This window comes from Condylura cristata, unplaced genomic scaffold, assembly GCF_000260355.1.
Source record: "Condylura cristata isolate star-nosed mole 26May11 unplaced genomic scaffold, ConCri1.0 scaffold00006, whole genome shotgun sequence".
NCBI classification, from domain to species: domain Eukaryota; kingdom Metazoa; phylum Chordata; class Mammalia; order Eulipotyphla; family Talpidae; genus Condylura; species Condylura cristata.
The window spans coordinates 53,293,676-53,300,306 of NW_004567107.1; positions in this window are offsets into that span (position 1 = coordinate 53,293,676).

A 6,631-nucleotide genomic window follows, 5' to 3' on the forward strand; every position below is an offset into this window, starting at 1 on the left:
CACTGACCTTTCCCAAAGCTCACCCAATCTAGTTACCCCTTAGGCCACAGGCCTACGACCTGCAAGCCACCACTTAAGAGCATTCCAAAATTCATTCTTTTCTCTCAAATGCAGTAAGCTCTCGCACCTCTTCAGCATACCCCTTCTTCAAAATCTGCAGTGTCATTCGAAAACTCCACTCATCTACAAAGATTTTCACTTATGTTTCTACAAAGATCATTACCTTGAATGCCCTGAATTGAGGTAGCTCTTGAGCCACAATTCTCAGCCCAGATGAGACCATAACCACATAGGGTTTTGTGGATGAAGTGAGATGGCTCTTGTCTTGCTGTTGCTGACAGAACCCAAGAGAACACGGAAATGCATGTGTGTGTCCAGTGCCCAGTGAGTGAACTTTCCCAGGCTCTCTGTGCCCTGCACTCTGGCTGGACCATAACCTCCCATTTATCAAGAAGCTAAAGAATCTCAGTGGTCAGGGACCAGGATGTTTCAACACTCAGAACTGACCCAGCAGCACCATAGCACCCACTGAGGTTTCTGAATCATCACAGCCAGGTTCAGCCACACGCTTGCATACATGTGTATTTTATTGTACTCCCAACTTATTTGGAAAAATGAATGATGAGCACTTGGCAGGATTTGTCCATGTGTGTTCCAGTGGTTTTTACACAATAAAAGGGTTCTATTGTCAGCATTGGAAAGTGTTGCTTCTGCCAGCTCAGCATTCATCCCTCCCTTCCCTGGAAACTACACCTCGGTTTTCCTTTGGGGACCCACCCCACCCCAGGCCTCCCACAGTTCATGTAGTTCACACAAGGTTGACCCCACACATACACACAGATCGGTCCAGGGGTGGACCCCGATTCCCGCCTGGACAATAAGCATTTTCTATCTGCCTGGCTGCAGCACACATTTCAGAGTTCAGCATGAGACTCAACTCAGGCACAAGAGACTCAATTCAGGGATTTTTACTGGAATCATCGGAAAGGAGAAGCCCTCTCACTACAGGAATGTCGTAAGTTTGTTGTTCAAAGCCACCACATGAAAAGGGTCTGCTTAAGAAGGCAATGTGGAAGAAAAACCAAAAGATGAAGAGCAAACCCCTTCCCGTCACACAAGGCCCTGGACCCTGCTGTGCCTAAACCCCTGGACGGTGGACCACCTGAGCCAACACATCATTTTCACTTGAACACTCACAATTGCAAGACTGGAGACTGACACACTGTGTGACACAGCTGAACAAGGGTCTTTCACCATAGGGTTCCATGGAATCCCCAAGATAGTTGCATGCACCCTAACTCTCCGATAGCAGGGAAATAATATGAACTTTCTTTTGTGAAGATGCAATCACAGGGCTTGTACACCACAGAAAACACCTTGAGAAAGACTAATACACATTACCTGCAGGTTTAGCTCGTATTAAAATACCCGAAGTCCCCATTCCCTTATTAGTCTAGAGAAATGAGACAAATGGGAATTCGTTTCTCCAACACTGGTGATGCATTTGTTCAGGTTTTAAAACTATATTGTGCATAATTTTTTATTCTTTTTACTAAATTGGGGTCATAAGCACAAACCATGGTGTATTTTTCCAGACTTAATAAAAGATGTGTATGTGCGTGCACCTACGTACACACACACACTTTTAATTATTGCTATTATATTGGGGTCATGATTCCTGAGCTGCCATGCCTTCCAGTTCTGCATTTTATTTTATTCTTTTGGCCCTGGTCCTACTGCCGAGCTATCAGCTGTCACTGTTTCTGTTCTATTTAGGGATCCGCCTCTAACAGCAGTTCCTGCTGCTCCTCTCCAGGCTAGTAAATGACAGAAGATCACTGGACTGTGTATGAAAGGAAAGTGGGGAGAAAGGCCAGTGCTGGACCAGCATGCTCACAGGGGGAGACGGGTTAGAGGCTGCGCACTGAGGAAAAGTACCTGAGTTTGCAGATATGAAGTTCATGGCAATGATTTTGGCAACTTAAGGGCTGCTCATTTCCAGGTTCTTGCCTCAAATTTGGACAGCTCAAGATTCCAAATAACTGACCTTCAAATATGGGAGGTGTCCCAGTATTTAGCCAAGAAAACAGCCACTCCAAGATGACAACAATAACTGAGCTCTGCTTAGAAATTTTTAAATAAAGTTTTGTTGTTGCTATTATTGTTGGTTTTGAAGCCCAGGAGAGCCTGTCATCCAAGAAATTTCATGTCTTAGCTTATAAATCATTCACAGGCACAGATGTCCAATTTCGGTCATTTTTCAGGCATTTAAGTCTCAACTAGCTGCTGGCCTGTTCAAAGGGTGTTTGTAGACACCCCTGTTTTATGATCCCCTATCGTGAAATGATAAGCATTTGGAAAAATAGGAAGTAACCCAGCTCCCTTCTAGTGAGTGAAAGAACAGACCTATCCCTAAGCCAGTAGGTGGGATGCAGAGCACAGGAAAGCAGGCAGGCAAAGTGGCTGGTCCGGGCAGTAAAATCCCAAGAAAATCAGTGTTAAGTTCAATCACAGAAGTGGAAATTTCCTGAAACCTTTTGGTTAACATCAAGCTGGATTTGCTGCCACACGTAGAGGAGGCTTGACAAGGAAAAGCCATCAGGGATTGCTTGTGTTGGTGTCCAAGAATCCAGGGGCAGGGACCAGGGGCGTCTGAGGCCCAGAAATGTGGCTTGAAGAGGAGTCCAGGCTAGCATTGCCCTGATGCCTTTTCCAGAATCCGAGCACATGTTCTGGAAGGGTCACAGGCTCTTGGGCTCCCTTTGCACCCCCAAAGCAAGGAGGAGCCCAAGCACCTGCTCAGCCAGCCATGTGGAAATTCTGAGTCTACTCTGCCAAAGAAAACACCCCTATTCCCCCCACTCCAGCACTTACGCTTAGAGAGACCTCTGTCTTCCCACTTCGAGGCCTGCCGACCAGATGTGGGTCTGGGAGATGGCGGGACAGGCCTGGCGGGACAGGCTTGCGAGCCAGGGGGCCATTTAATCCACAATTAAGATCTACACACACCCCCATGTATCTGACAACACCCTTTTGCCAACTAACTGCACAACTAAAAAGCATTTTCAGAGGAAATGACACCCTCAGCTCATCTTCATGCCCTAAATGAGTAGACCCCAAAAGGGGGCCTCGCTTTGGAAAATCTTTGTTGTCACAATCTAATGCCTGGAGGCAGTCAGCGTCACTTCTGAGGTTTGGAATAGGGTGGGGTAGACAGCTATTCTAAGTATAGTACTCTGATGTGCTTACAACAATGCCAATGAAAGCAAGGCAATGAGACAGTGCTCACCCCCCAAGTGTGCCCAGGACAGGCAGTGGACTGCTGCTCCTAGTGTCAGAACATGGCTCTAACTCAGGCTCTACTCAGATGAGAGCAAGCCCCGAGTCCCTAAGCCCTCCCCTCACCCTCTTGGGTAATATTCATGAGGGTGGATGATGCTGTCTGTACAGCCTTGGGGAATGGACTGGGGTTCACATATTAATGCCCACACACCAGGGCTCCCTGCCTCTGCGTCCAGATGCTTGCTTGACATGTATTTTACCCCATCTAAATGTGCCTCCAGATATGCATTCCAGCTAAAAGGACCCCGTGAAAATCTCAGATGTTCATTGCCTTCAGCTGCCATTATCTAGGTGGCCAGTTGGGGGGCTGCCAACAGGTGCTCATCTTCCTTCCCCACCCCACATACACCATTGAACTTTAGCATAGCAATCATGGAATTATAAGCGGCCTCAGTGAAGATGGGAGGAGGGCTATCACTGAGCAAGGAATCTCAGGAGATCTGAAGCAGACGAGGTAGACAGTGGTATGATGACAGACAGTGTAGAAGGGGAGGCACAGCTCAAAGCAAAAGATAACACAAGAGAACGGGAGCTGACAGGGAGTAAGTCTGAAGACAGAACCCAACAGGGGTTCGGGGTTTCGAATACCAGGCCCATAAAAAAAAGAGGATGGTCGCAGGAGTCAATCACAAAGGGCCCATCTTACCCTCTAGACACTGCCTTAAGCCTAATTTAAGAGTTTAGAGAGAGGAAGCCCAGAGAGAGGAAGGATCACCTTTAAAGGCATTGACCCTTGTGAAAACGCAACAAGCAGTGGGAAAGGGCCTTGATAAACTGTTCTCGACACTGTATTTTTACCTTAATGGGGGGAGGGAGAGAGTCATTGTGGAGCAAAGTAGAGAAGGAGGTTCCAATATTGGAAACTCGATATACAAAATTAATTAATAAAACATGACAGCCACGTGCTAGACTCTACCCATGCAGGTGGCCCCCACTCTAAAGCAAGGCCAGGACAGGACCTGCTCTGGTCACCTGGCCATGCCACAGGGCCACTTTGTGCCAGGACGGGCAGGGGACATCGTCACTGGTGCTGGAACCCCAGCTCAGTCAACATCCCTTGGGCACCACATCTCGAGCCAGCAGACCATGCCCAAGTAGCCTAGGGCTTCCATGCCAACAAATCCCACTGTCTCCAGCCAATCAGCCTCCCTCATGGACTCTGATGGGAGAGACTTGGCCATTTTCCTCTCCAGAATGCCATCCCTATAGCACATTGGATCCCATGCACAGCAAGCTCCTGCTTTCCCCTAAAACTCTTTCATGGGATTTTTTTTTTCTTTGTAAGCAATATTTTAAGCTATGATTTTTCTATTTGAACACCCAAAGTCTGGGAACACTGGACTGCTGTAGTGACTAGGCGCCCACTTCATTCTCACAAGTGAAAAATACACCATATAAAATATAAATTCTTCTCCACAGTGTCAAGGGAAAATGATATGTTCAAAGCTATCTATGGAGGGATTTGTTAAACAAGAACCTGTCAGGTGTGGAGCAGTTTTGTGCGCACATGTGCCAGTTTTGTTTCTGTTCTTGGTTTTGTTTAGCTTTTTTTTTTTTTGGTAGAACTGGGGTGTAGGTCAGAGGTGCGGGGGGTGAGAGGACTCACCAGAGACAGAGTAGGGAGAGAACAGGCAGACTGACTAAAATACACTGCGGAGGGGAGCAGTGGGCGAGACAGGAGAGGTCTGCTGCACCCTCCCTCCACAGGGAGGTCAAACTCCCATGTAGGGGATCGAACTTGGGCCACAGCAGTGAAAGCACTGAGATTTAACCCCTTGACCACCAGGAAGGCCATGCTTGTGCTTTAATAGCAGTAGAACTTTCTTCCAACAGGCTCTTATATGGAAGTCCAATGTAGAGAACTAATTAACAAGAAGCTGCTGTGACAGAGCAGGCAATGGGAACTGAAGTGGCACTGCTCAGATCACCTTCTCTTTTTTGTGGCCCAAGTGACTTCCTACAATGACATTTCCAGGGAGCACAGTTAGCAACGCTGACTCAGAACTGAAGAGTCAACTGCATGGGAGAAATAAAGGAAATGCTTCTCTTTGTAAACTAACAAACATGAACAGTTACGCTCACCTGTATACTTGTAAACACTGCTCAGTAAAATCCTGTCTTCTGTAGTCTCTGGAAGTTTTCCTTGTGTTAGTCACTTTCACAATTAAAAGGTTTGAGACCAAAGTAGCACAGGTGCCAGGAGAGAGCCAGTTCCTTAAGTCCAGAAGTGGGCAAGGCAGAGGCCCTGGGTAGCTGCTCTAGTCTGGGGTTGCCATGAAGGTGACCCTGTGAGTATCACAAAGAAAGGTTCAAAGAAAATGCCTCACCCCAAGAGAGCTCAGCACTCCTTCATCTGCCAGAGCCATCCTCCTTTAACGTCTTTCCCCTCCTAGTCATGAGAAATGTGAGAGAAGTTTATTAGTCTTGATATAACCAAGCACTGTCATGTAACTATACTAAGAAGACAAAGTTTAACAGTGTGAAAGTGTAAGAGAGCTAAAAATTTACCAAACGCATGTCTAAAACAGATGAGTCAACAGATAGCAGGCTGGATATACGTATTACTTAGGAATGTGGAGGATCGTATGAGCCAAGACAGATCAAGTCATTTTACATTTTTCTCTAGGAAAGCGATAATGCAGATAGCCAAGGGGCTGGGACAGACGAGACGCCTGCATTTTAATAGCATGTTAACATTGTTGGCTTTTCAAATCCAGCACCAGAATTTCCTTAATTTGTAAAAATGGTGACACAAAAACAGTAAGACGGACCCTCCTTAATCATCCTTTCTGCTTTACATACTCCAAGTAAGGAGTTCAGACTAAGAAAGTAGTTAGGCAAAATTTGTGGAGTCATGCAACTTGGGACATACAAATGGCAGACACCTACATTCTGACTCCAAAAATCTGAGGTCCAACCTTAGTATTGGTACTCCAAACTTTGTGACTTTGGGCAAGGTGCTTAACCTCTCTGAACCTCTACCCCAGAAGGGCAGGTCTCTGGACCCCAGATAATCAGTAAGAAGACTAAGTTCTGTATATCCTAACCCAGTGGTGAAACAACCTCATGGTGAGGCTGCAAGAGGTGGGGAGCTAAGATGTCTTGACAAAGTGAAAGACTGGGCCCTCAGAGAGTTCTTGTCCATTAACAGCCATTGAACCTTAAGCACAATTCTCCAGGCTTGAGCTGAAATGTCCTCCTCCTCTCCACACTGTTTCCAAGTCCTCTGAGGTCATGGAGTACATTTTAAGGTTCTGTGGACTCAAGAGAGAGATGAGTGTCCCAGGGT